The sequence below is a fragment of the Pleurodeles waltl genome, chromosome 1_2 (assembly GCF_031143425.1).
Source record: "Pleurodeles waltl isolate 20211129_DDA chromosome 1_2, aPleWal1.hap1.20221129, whole genome shotgun sequence".
Lineage (NCBI taxonomy): Eukaryota > Metazoa > Chordata > Amphibia > Caudata > Salamandridae > Pleurodeles > Pleurodeles waltl.
Genome location: NC_090437.1, coordinates 1050247144 through 1050260261, shown reverse-complemented (window position 1 = coordinate 1050260261; position 13118 = coordinate 1050247144).

The window sequence follows — 13118 nt, the reverse complement described above, 5'->3', positions numbered from 1 at the left end:
CAAAATACACACACCTGATACACATACACACACCACTCCCACACACCCATTACAATATAAAACACACACCCGTATCACCCACAGACTCCCACGACAAAAAATTCAGAAAGAAGGCCAGAGAAAGATACCACCAGCAAGTACAACAGCATCCACAGGCACATAACACCATCACCCACACAACTTCCACGCACCTCACACAACACACCACTACAGATCACCACACTTATCACCACACACTCCACCCCACACATCACCTACACCACCCCATGGCACGGCAAAGACACCCCAGGTTCTCAGAGGAGGAGCTCAGGGTCATGGTGGAGGAAATCGTACGGGTAGAGCCACAGCTATTCGGAGCACAGGTGCAGCACACCTCAATTGCAAGGAAGACGGAGCTATGGCGAAGAATAGTGGACAGGGTCAACGCAGTGGAACACCCAAGAAGTCGGGAGGACATCAGGAAAAGGTGGAACGACCTACGGGGGAAGGTGCGTTCTGTGGTCTCAAGACACCACCTGGCGGTTCAGCGGACTGGCAGCGGACCCCCACCTCCTCCCCCACAACTAACAACATGGGAGGAGCAGGTCTTGACGATTCTGCATCCTGAGGGCCTCGCAGGAGTAGGTGGAGGAATGGACTCTGGTAAGTCAAAGCTTTACTATTACATCCCCCACCCTACCTGCATGCTATCACATACCCCCACCCTCGCCCTCACCCCATCACTCCAACTCCTCACAAATGTCCCAATATCACAAACCACCCATCCCAACACCAAGCCCTGCATGCAACACCAAAGCATGGACACCCATCACCAAAGCATGCCCACTGCACATAGCCATACACCCCCCTAAACCATTATCACAGAAGGTCCCACACAAGAATGGAAGCACTGGGGTACAGGGTGACCCACCCATTGCACACCATGGCACACACAGATGCAATAATCATGCCTTTCCACCCCTGCAGGACCCCTACCCAACGTCACTAGACAGGAGGGTCCAGACATGTCCACTCCACCCACAGAAGAGGCCCACAGTGATGACAGCAGCTCTGTCCAAATGGATCTGGATGACCAGCCCGGACCATCGGGGACCTCTGGATAATCCGTTCCCCTCACACAGCCACAGGCCACCACAGACCTTCCCCCCTCTGGAAACACCAGCACAGCACCCACCCAGCGGGCCCATACCTCCGTCCCCAGGACATGTCAATCAGCTATGTGTCCACCACTAAAGGGAACCCAGGATAACCCACCACCCCAACAACAACAGGGACCTGGGGCAGTGGCAGTGGGCACACGGTCCAGGGGACGGAGGCCCAGGAATACAGGGGAACTGTGGACAGGATGCCCCGCGACAGGACCACCACACCAGCACCCCACCCCCTGCAGACGGAGAACCACCATGCTGAGATCCAGGACCAAGACAGAGAATGATGCCAAGACCCCTGCCAAGAAATGAGACCACCCTGATTGTCATCCTACTGTCCCACTTTGTCACTCTGTCCATAATTAAACTGCCCCAGCTCCACTTCCTATGCCCATATGGGCAATGCACCTGTGAGACTAATAGACTAGACTCTGCCATGGACACTCCTCTGCCATCACCCCTCACCATTTAACTTCCCCCTCCAATATTTTGCATTTAAATAAACACACCTAAAGCACAAAATGATCTGGAGCCTGTCTGTGATTTCAAAATAGTGTATTTGCAATTACAGTGACAAAATGTTTTTGAAATAGTAATGTCAACATACCTATGTCACACAGCTCTAGTCCATGAGGAATTTAAGCAGATGTCACACAGTGGGACCCACATCTGTGAAACCGTAAGGGAAAGTGACAACTCAGTGACCATACACTGGGTAAAAACGACAGACAGGAGAGAGGTAGTAGTGTAAAAGTACATGTAGTAGGCAGGATTGTATTCTTAACTGTGTTTCACTGGAAATATTGCTGGATCACTGAGTCCCTAGTTCTGCATGTCTTCTTCCTCTGCTTCATCCTCATCACTGTCCACAGGCTCCACAGCCGCCACAACACCGCCATCTGGACCATCCTCCTGCAGAAAAGGCACCTGTCGTCGCAAAGCCAAGTTGTGAAGCATACAGCAGGCCACGATGATCTGGCACACCTTCTTTGGTGAGTAGAATAGGAATCCACCTGTCATGTGGAGGCACCTGAACCTGGCCTTCAGGAGGCCGAAGGTCCGCTCGATCACCCTCCTAGTTCCCCCATGGGCCTCATTGTAGCATTCCTCTGCCCTGGTCCTGGGATTCCACAATGGGGTCAGTAGCCATGACAGGTTGGGGTAACCAGAGTCACCTGCAAATGGCGAGGGACAACTGTTAGACACACACTAACCTGGAGGGATATACCCAGACAACCATTCCCACTTTCTTGCTTCCAGGTGCTCACTTAATAGCTACACACAGTACCTCTGGAGTTGACCCATCACATAAGGGATGCTGCTATTCCGCAGGATGTAGGCGTCATGCACTGAGCCAGGGAACATGGCATTCACATGGGAGATGTACTGGTCTGCCAAACATACCATCTGTACATTCATAGAATGATAACTCTTCCGGTTTCTGTACACCTGTTCACTCCTGTGGGGGGGGACCAAAGCCACATGGGTCCCATCAATGGCACCCATGATGTTGGGGATATGTCTCAGGGCATAGAAATCACCTTTCACTGTAGGCAAATCCTCCACCTGAGGGAAAATGATGTAGCTCTGCATGTGTTTCAGAAGGGCAGACAACACTCTGGACAATACGTTGGAAAGCATAGGCTGGGACATCCCTGATGCCATGGCCACAGTTGTTTGAAAAGACCCACTTGCAAGGAAATGGAGCACTGACAGCACCTGCACTTGAGGGGGGATTCCTGTGTGATGGCGGATTGCTGACATCAGGTCTGGCTCCAACTGGGTACACAGTTCCTGGATTGTGGCACGGTCAAACCTGTAGGTGATTATCAAATGTCGCTGCTCCATTGCCGGCAGGTCCACCAACAGTCGGTACACCGGAGGATGCCGCCATCTCCTCACATGTCCCAGTGGACAGTGCCTATGAAGGACAACAGCGAGCACAGAGTCAAACAACTCAGAGGTACATACCCACAGTTTAGACAGAACACCAATCATACACAAAAGGTGGCCTGTATTTGTGTTGTGAGACTAGGCCTAGGTATGTGTGACGCAGTTGGTAATTAGGCCATGTGGGCCCCTGAAATGGCGTCTGCCTGACCTCTAAACTGGGACAATGGGATGTGAGGTAACTGCGCTAGCATTGTACACCGTCGCGGTAGGCGGTCGGAGACCGCGGCGCAATGCTGCATTGGTTAACATTGGACCCTATGGGTCCCAGAAGCCAATGACGATGTACGCCGGCGGTGATGGTACGCACCACCATGGACGTGACCGCCGCGGACGTGACCACCATTTTCTATCTGTTCAATCACTCAATACCTGATCTTCGACAGGAGAGGACCTACACTGCAATTGCTGCTGTGACCTCGGTCTGGAAGAGACAATGGCTCGTGCGTCTGGGGAAAGGGCCCCTGCCTTCACATCGGAGGAGTTGAAGAAGCTCGTGGATGGGGTCCTCCCCCAGTACCCGCTACTCCACGGTCCTCCAGACAAACAGGTAATACACAGGGAGCATGTGGTATGGGCTATGCCTGTGTGGAGAGGGCTGGATGTAAGAATGAAGGGGGCAGACTGCTGCGTGCATGAAAGACGGTGAATGCATGTGACACATGGCAAGGGTAGGGATGGGGGCTAATCTCTTTGACGGTGCAGTTGGTAATGACTTCTCTTCTTCCCCTGTACACTTCATGTAGGTCAGCACCACCAGAAGAAAGATATATGGCGTGCCATCGCCAAGGACGTCCGGACCCTGGGGGTCTACCGCAGACGGAGAACCCACTGCCGGAAAAGATGGGAGGACATTCGCCGCTGGAGCAAGAAGACGGCAGAGGCTCAGCTGGGGATGGCCTCCCAACATGGGAGGGGTGCCCGTCGCACCATGACCCCCCTGATGTTCCGGATCCTGCACTGAGTTGGATGGGTGCTTGAGGGCATCACAGCAGACACAACGGGGTGAGTACACTCTCATTCTGCTGACTTTGCATGCAGTGGAGTTGTCTGGGTGGGGGAGGAGGGCTGTGGGTTTCCCTAGGGCAGGGCGAGTTCCGTAGGCAAGGCCCCTCCGTAAGGCAGGCCATGTTGCACCCCAGCGCACCTCTGTAGAGTGCCAAGTACAGCTATTCATGCCCCTGTGTCATCTATGTGTGCAGATGACGTCCATAGGCTTGTAGGCCACTTCCCAGTAATTGAACAGTTGAGCCCAAGAGCGCGGCGTAGTGCAGGGGGCTTCTGTGTCTGTCTTGTCCGCCGACAGTAGCGGTAATCCATGCACTCAACATGTCTTTCTTCTGTCATCCCCCCCCTTTTTGTGTTGTCCCTGTTCTTGTGTGCATTAGCATCATCAGGCGGAGGAGCAGTGGCACCGGAGCACGAGTGAGCTGCATCCCACATGGCCCTGGAGGGTGAGACTACGGACTCGGAATTCACCAGTGGGACGGAGGGCGAGGGGAGCTTCACTGCGGGGACAGGAGCTGACACCAGCGACACGGACACGTCCTCTGATGGGACCTCCCTTGTGGTTGCGGCAACATCTGTGCCCCCCGCATCTACAGGTACAGCTGCCATCCCCCCTACCAGCACCGCCTTCCCAGCAGCCCATATGCCTTCCCAGCAGCCCATATGCCCAGGAGGGTGGGCATCACCTTCGCCCCAGGCACCTCAGCCCATGCCCCTGTCACCCCTGCTGCCCTCAGTGAGGAGGCCATTGACCTCCTCAGATCCCTCACTGTTGGGCAGTCTACCATTTTGAATGCCATCCAGGGTGTAGAAAGACAGTTGCAACAAACTAATGCATTCCTGGAGGGCATTCATTCTGGTCAGGCGGCCCTTCACCGAGCTTTTCAAACTCTGGCCTCAGCACTGATGGCAGCCATTGTCCCTGTCTCTAGCCTCCCCCCTCCAACTTCCCCCACCCTGACCCAATCCCCTGTACCTCTGCCTATCCCAAGCACACCATCAGACCAGCCTGCACACACCTCACCACACAAGGGAAGCTCAGGCAAACATAAGCACCACACATCCCACAGGCACTCACGCAAGCAACACACACATGCAAACACACAAACATCCACTGCCTCCACTGTGTCCCCCTCCTCGTCATCTCCGTCCTCCCTCCCAGTCTCGTCTACATTCACACCTGCATGCACTACCTCTACAGCCACTACGTCCCTCACCAGCACACCCACCAGCACACCCTGTTCATGTGCAGTCACCACCACCACTACCATTCACTACCTGTGTCATCTTCCCGTTGTGTCTGTGAAGCCCCCTCCCAAGGTACACAAACGCAGCCACACACCCACCCAACAGTCATCCACCTCACGACAGCCTCCAGCCCATGCACCTGCACCCAAAGTCACCAAACGTACACCTCCACCACCTCTTCCTCCACTCCCAAACCCCTTCCAGCTACCCGTCCCAGTGTGTCCAAGAAACTTTTCCTGTCCACCCTTTACCTCTTTCCCACACCTCCCCCACCCCGTCCATCTCATAGGTCCCAAAGTAGCAACTCAGCCACAACATCTCCGGCACCAGTGGTGCCTGTAGTCACCGGTATGTGGAGTGCACCGGCCACCAGGACAGCCAGTGTGGCACCTCCAGCCACCAAAGCCGCCCCCAGGGGTCCCGGTGGGAGTGTGGAGTCAGCTGGGACACATCCCAAAGTGGGGAAGGGCCACAAGAAACCCAGCAAGTCTGGGTAGAGCTGCACGGCGGAGAAGACCACCATCATCCCCGCTGTCCAGGAGACCACTGCCAGCCCCAGCCCAGCTGCCCAGGAGGCCACTGCCAGCCCCAGCCCAGCTGCCCAGGAGGCCACTGTCAGCCCCAGCCCAGCTGCCCAGGAGGGCACCGCCAGCCCCAGCCCAGCTGCCCAGGAGGCCACCGCCAGCCCCAGCCCAGCTGCCCAGGAGGCCACTGCCAGCCCCAGCTCTGCTGCCCAGGAGGCCACTGCCAGCCCCAGCCCAGCTGCCCAGGAGGCCACCGCCAGCCTCAGCCCAGCTGATCCGTGAAGGACCGCCAGCACAAGCCCCGTTGGGCCATGAAGGACCGCCAACTCAAGCACCGCTGAACAGGGCACCAGCAGCACAAGCACCGCTGAACAGGGCACTGCCAACACAAGCCCCACTGGGCCATGAAGGACAGCCAACTCAAGCACCACTGAACAGGGCACCGCCAGCACAAGCACCGCTGAACAGGGCACCGCCAGCACAAGCCCCGCTGGGCCATGAAGGACCGCCAACTCAAGCACCGCTGGGCCATGAAGGACCGCCAGCACATGCACCGCTGGGCCATGAAGGACCACCAACTCAAGCACCGCTGAACAGGGCACCGCCAGCACAAGCACCGCTGGGCCATGAATGATCGCCAACTCAAGCACCGCTGAACAGGGCACCGCCAGCACAAGCACCACTGGGCCATGAAGGACCGCCAGCACAAGCACCGCTGGGCCATGAAGGACCGCCAACTCAAGCACCGCTAGCCCATGAGCGGCAGGGGCAATGACGCAACTGGCTCCGTCACAGGGTGAGTGATGCACTCTGGCCACCAGTCCCCCTCCAGAACCAGTGGAGACATCCATCCACTACCTCTGTCCTTCACTCCTTCACAGGATGAAGCACTCTGGGCACCAGTCCCCCTCCAGAACCAGTAGAGACTGTTATCCACTTGAGAGACTGTGGCTTTCCACTCCCCAGGATATGGCAGTTGGCAACCCACCCACTGTAAAGACTTGAGAGACTGTGGCTTTGCACTCCCCAGGATTGAACAGTGGGCAAACCACCCACTGTAGAGACTTGAGAGACTGTGGCTTTGCACTCCTCAGGATTGAACAGTGGGCAACCCACCCACTGTAGAGACTTGAGAGACTGTGGCTTTGCACTCCCCAGGATTGAACAGTGGACATTGAGCCCCCTCGTGGATCTGGCGTCGTACACTCATCCGGCTGAGGTGCCCCCCTTCCCCCTGAGGTGCCTGTTGTATTTCTATCTGATGCCCCTGCAGTGTTCTCTCTGTTTTGATTGGGTATCGAGTGTGGGCCCCGCCCATGCATTTTGGGCCCAGTGGTCCACGGACTATAAATGGTGCAATACCTGGACTTGTATTATTGGTGAATATATTTGTTTATGGTGTATATGTATTTTGGAGTACTGGATTTTAATAGATTACAATCGTTACAATCATTTCCTTTTGTCTTTGCATTCTTCCAGGGGGCTTGGGGGGTGTAACTGTAATGTATCAACATGTATGAGTGTGTGTGTTGTAGTGGGTGGGGGTGTTGCGTGTGTGTATCCCTGTTTTCTGCCTCCCCCCTCCCCTGTGTCAGAGTTGCAGTACTCACCGTGGTCTTCGCCGCCGACGTTCGTGCTCCTGGTAGAGGAGCAGGAAGACTATTGCAGGTAGAATTTGGAGTTCCGGTTCCATGGTGTCCTCGTTCCTCGTGGGGTATGTAGAGGTGAGCGTTTTTCCTTCGGGATTCCTGTTTCCGCCGTGTTTTTATCCGCTGTGAATCCACCCAGGAAAAGGTGGCGGATTGGCCTGTCATAATAGTGTGGGTGGTACATTGTCTCCCGCCTGTCTGTTGGCGGTGACCGCCGCGCTGTTTGTTTGTATATCCGTGGCGGTCGGAGTGTTAAAGTGGCTGTCTTTGTTGGCGGTTTCCGCCATGGACGTAATTGCAATTTTGTTACCGCCGGCCTGTTGGCGGTCTTACCGCCGCTTTAACACCGTCCGCCAGGTTTGTAATGACCACCAATGTGTTTTATGTGTCTTGCCTAGGCGCATGCATTCTTCACATATTTTTGTCATGCTAATAGTTCCTGAACAACAAGCTCTTGTGGTGGGAGAGTGTAACACACAGCACCAGCGCTATTGCAGAGGTGTGTGATCCAGTAGGCCTCATTGAAGTGAACCAGGGTTGAATGCTAATTTGCTCTACTATTGTTCACAACACAACATGCTGTGATCCCCACTTTAGCTCTGTCTTAATCCTGGCAAAGGCAGTAACGTACATCTATTGTGATGGTAGGCATTTTTGTGGCCATCCTGGTGCAATCAGACTGCAATCCTTAGAACAGGCTCACGTCATGGCTGGCAAGCATATTCCTTGCTCACATTTAGGTATATACCAGAGTTGGTGAGCCACATAACTATGTAGTTCTACCCTCAGGGCAGGGGTACAGTATTCTTAACATGCAGAGGTAATTTCATAAACTGCATCTCTGTTGCACCATATTCATTGTGATTGTGTACATACACATACATGTGTGCTTGACTTTTGACATGGAGGTTTAACACAGTTACCATCTCTGTGAGGTGATGTATATTTTACAAATAACTAGCTTGTTAGCAACTGGGTCCCTAGTTGGCAGAGGTATGGACCCCATCCAAGAAGGGACTGCAATCCTAGTCAGCAAAGTCACAACACAACTTAAATTATCCTGTGCTCACCCTCTGGTACCTTGGCACAGAGCTGACAGGCTTAACGTTTAAGGCAAATTGTAAAGTATTTGTGTAATAACTCACACAGTAAGACAATGAACACACTATAAACGAAGTCGTAATGGGTTACAAAAATAGAAAGTATTTATCTATGTAGCTGTAGATGAAAATGATGATATTCTGATCATTAGATCATGAGGTATCACTGTTAAAAGGTTTAGGGCAAAATTGGTGCTTTCAAATAGGTGAACGCTTGGACCACTGGGTCCCAGTCCCAAATATTCATAAAGTACTTCTGTACACGGCTGTGTTAATCCATGTGAGATCAGGACTCACCAACGTCGGGTGTATCTGCAAGGTCCTTTGTGGGAGGTCCAAGTGAGGATGTTGGTGACTTTAGACACTGACCTCCGTTGTTGTACGCTGTCCCTCAGGAACCAAAGTGTGCCTCTATCAGGACCCTTAGGCTGGATCTGGGGATCACCGTTGGCTTCCTGGCATCTCTCATCAACGAGGCGCTGCTGTGGAGATGGGCATGCTGAGGGACGTTTCTCTTACAGCTACAATGATGAGAAAGACTCAGTGGAATGTGCGTTCACTCGGCACACAGTTCAGGATTGTTGATCACTCTTGTCCTGGGGGTGCAAACCAGGCAGTTATGAGAAAGAGGGGCCAACAGGGGGAACTCTGCCGAGATCTAGTACACTAAGCCCAAAGTGCACGTACACCATACAACAAACTCGACTCTCCCAGAGCGGAAGGCTGATGTTCACAGGGAGAAAGGTGGGCAAGTCAACAAGCCCTTGGAGATCATTTTTGGAAGGAAGGTAGGATCCGTCCAGTGAGAACAGAGAGCAGCAGGCAGCATCACAACAAGTAGTGAAACAGTCCTTTCAGGAAAGCAGTCCAGTTGAATCCTTTGAGCAGCACAGCAGTTCTGACAGAGATTCAGTCCCAGGTCCAGACGTGTCTAATTTTAGGGGCCAAGAGACCCCATACCTATCCCCAGAAGTAATTTGCATCAGTTTCCTTTCAGCCCAGTCCTGTCAGCCGGCTATCTGTGGGGGGTTGTCAGTCCTATATGTGGGGTCAGGGAACAACCCTTTGAAGATTAGGAGTGAGCCCCTCACCCTTACTGCCCAGGAAGACCCATCAATATTCAATCACTCAGCCCAGTCCAGAAGGGTATTGGAGGCAGGCTGTAAGGCACACAGGGCAGTAGGAGCAGAGGAATGCCTACTTTCTAAACGTGGCATTTCTAAAATAGTACTGTTAAATCTGAATTTACCAGTGAAGAGGATCTATCATTACCTTTCCAAAGATATGAAACATGAGGTATTAACTCCTTTCTCCATAGGAAGTTCACTTAAAAGTTTAGTAAGGAATTCTTAATGTGTCACACTATTAGCATCATAGTATCACTGCTTTACTACATGATATGCAAGTCCCCTGTATCTCTCAACATTACTTTCTATGTCCACGTACTCCACTTGAGTGCTCGGTAGTCTCGGTGGCACTTCTTGTTGCAGGTTCCAAGACAGTACTGTGTCTGGTACTGCGGCACCTAGGATCCATCACAGGGGCAGTGAGACTGCTGAAGCTAGAGAGCGCCTCACTATCCCCACCGCCCAATTCGCTGTTTGTCGCACTCCGGGCAGTCTGCATTGCCTCCAAAACATTGGTGATTTGCACCAATCCTTGTGAAACATCCCAAATGCAATGTGCCATCTCCACTTGTATGCCCACATCAGGTTGTGATACCAAAGCAGTTGTGGTCGTGAGCCGATTGACAGATCTGCAGAACCCATCCAAATGGCCGATCAGTTGGTGATGACGCCTATGGTGGCTGACATGCTCCTGCTGCATCACAGTGCAGAGTTCCCTAATGATGGTTGTCATCTCCTTTTCGTTTTCATTGCTGTTTGCTGTCCCTCATACAGCTTGTACATATTTTCATTGAGAGACTCAAACTGCTTGTGCATTGATCCCATGTTTTCATTGAGTGCATCCAACTGCTTGTGCATTGATCCCATGTTGTCATTGTGGGACTCAAACTGCCTGTGCATTGTGCCAATGTTATAATCGATTGACACCAACTGCCTGTGCATTGACCTCATGTGTTTACATTGCAGGTGCTGCACTTTCAGCATGGAAGCCTCAAGGCCACCAAACAGTGATGGGCCCTCACCTTTCTCTGTGCACTGTCTGCCTGCTTTGCGACGCCTCCTCAGTAGAGTGGACTGACGCTGGGGCAGGGACTGCTGTCTGTCAGTGCTTCTAGCCTCTGGGGGTGGTGTGGGTACTTCATCCGGCATTTCATCCGTGTCCAGGTTATACTCTGGTAGAGGTAGGACTCTTGCCCTGCATCTAGTTGGTGCTTTTATGAAGTACTCACTGGTGTTTGAGTCGGACTATGGCTGAGTTTTACTATCCCCTACATTTCCACCTTCTGCTGCGTCAGGGCCCGGAATATCTGTAACAACAATGTGCAGCATGTTATTCTTGGATTAGTACTCAAATAGTTGCATAATAGTATTAATTTTAAACTGGCATAGTATCACTGAGAGTCTTTTGTGTTGTTTCTCCGTTTGGTTTTACACTATCTTGCTATTTATGTGGTAGTTGCACTTCAGGGGTGTGGATACCACTCCCGTAAGGCACTGTTGTGTTGTATGTAAGATGTGGCATGGACTACTTATCACACTGCATAGTGCTATTGCTATTTTCTTATGGCCATTTGTACATGCACATATGGAGAAACACATCATTACTGTTCTTACCTTTGCTGGTGCTGGGTGTGCCTGAGGTGTCAATGTCAGTGACACCACTGACAGCTTCAGGAAGCAGTGTGGACTCCACCATGTCTTCCATTGGTGTAGACGGTGTCTGGGTGGGTGGTCCTCATCCGGTGCTCCTTGCCTCCTTCAGCCTGCTTGCTACCCTCTCTTTGGCATGTGAACGCAAGTCGTACCAGTGCTTGCGTATCTCGACGGAGCGGTGCACAACACCCAGTGCGCATATTTTGGTCTGGATGTCTGACCACAGTTTCCTCTTCTCACTTTCAGTTACCTGTAGTGCGTTTTTTCCAAAAAGTTTGTCATAGTTCCTGACCACCTCCTCGGTGATCACTTCCAATTCCTCCTCAATTAATTTGAGTTTGTGTTTCCTGTCTCCTTTCTTCTTCACATTCACATCAGTAGCCATAATCCTGTTTGGTCGTGGCTGGCTCTCAAGTCTGCCTCCCTGGTGCTTGGCTGGGTCTCTCTGCCTGCTCCCGTGGGTGGAGCTTCTGGAAACAGCATGGACTGCCTCACTTTCTTGTTGTGATGTCATCAAGCTGTTCCAGGTTGCCGTTTTTGCAATTTGCGATTTGCAAATACTGATTCACAATTTTTTGCAATTCGGTATTTGCAACTCGCAAATTGCAATTGCGAATTTTAAGAAATCCTTATTATCAACTCGCAAATTTCATACATCCCAGGTTGCATTTCTAAAATAGCAATTTCTCAAAATTCACTATTTAAGAAATGCAAACCTGGAGCTTGATACATCTGGCCCTTTATTTTGTGTCAATGTCATTGGCGCACAGATGTGTGAGTCCAGGGGTGAGGGAGAACAGGGAGGCAAACTGTCCAAGCAACTGGTAGCAATCATGTTGCTGCTCTGTGGTCAGGACTGCAGAGAGATTGACACCCTCCAGTGTACCATTGTGTTCCTGTGCAGAGAGGAGATCAGGGAGAGGTTCCCACTTCTCATCCACACTCTCATCTTTCACAAGGAGCATGCTCACTTTGGACATGTCAAAGTGAGGCTTAAGCCTGTTGACGTGGAGCACCCCTATGAGGTTTCTTGGGGTCTGGAGGTCCACTAAGTAAGTGACTTCTCCCTTACACTCCTTGTCTTCGTATAGGCCAGTCAAGCAGTACTGGAGAGCTCTGGGCTCTACTGGCTCCATGATCCATACATTCTGGCCAGGTTTAAACTCTACCAGAGTGGTTTTCCTGTCACATCAGTGTTTTATTTCCTCCTGGCTAGCCTTTAGATTGCGCTTGGACTTTTTCCAGAAGCGGTACATCTGGTTCCGGAGGGCCAGCATGTAGCTGACTACATCCTAGGGGGGCTTCCTGGGAGCCTTCTCTCAAACCTCCTTGGCAATGCTCAGAGGTCCTCTGACAGGGTGGCCATAGAGGAGTTCAAAGGGGCTGAACTTTACTCTTTTCTGTGGCACCTCCCTGTAGGCAAAGAGAATGCAATGCAAGAGGACCTCCCAATTATGCCTCATGGCCTCAGGTAGGCCTGCAATCATGCCCTTCAAGGTCTTGTTCAATCTTTCAACTAGACCATTCATTTTCCATTAGAGTTCTAGTCACCACAAGTGCAATCACTGTCTACAGATAGATTGTATCTGGGTATTGTGTGGCATGGGCCACCAAGGCTAGGATAAACCTGTTGCCTTTGGTAGTCTTAGGGACTTAGGGACATATTTATACTCTGTTTGCTCTGGAATTGCGTCGTTTTTTTTTACGCAAT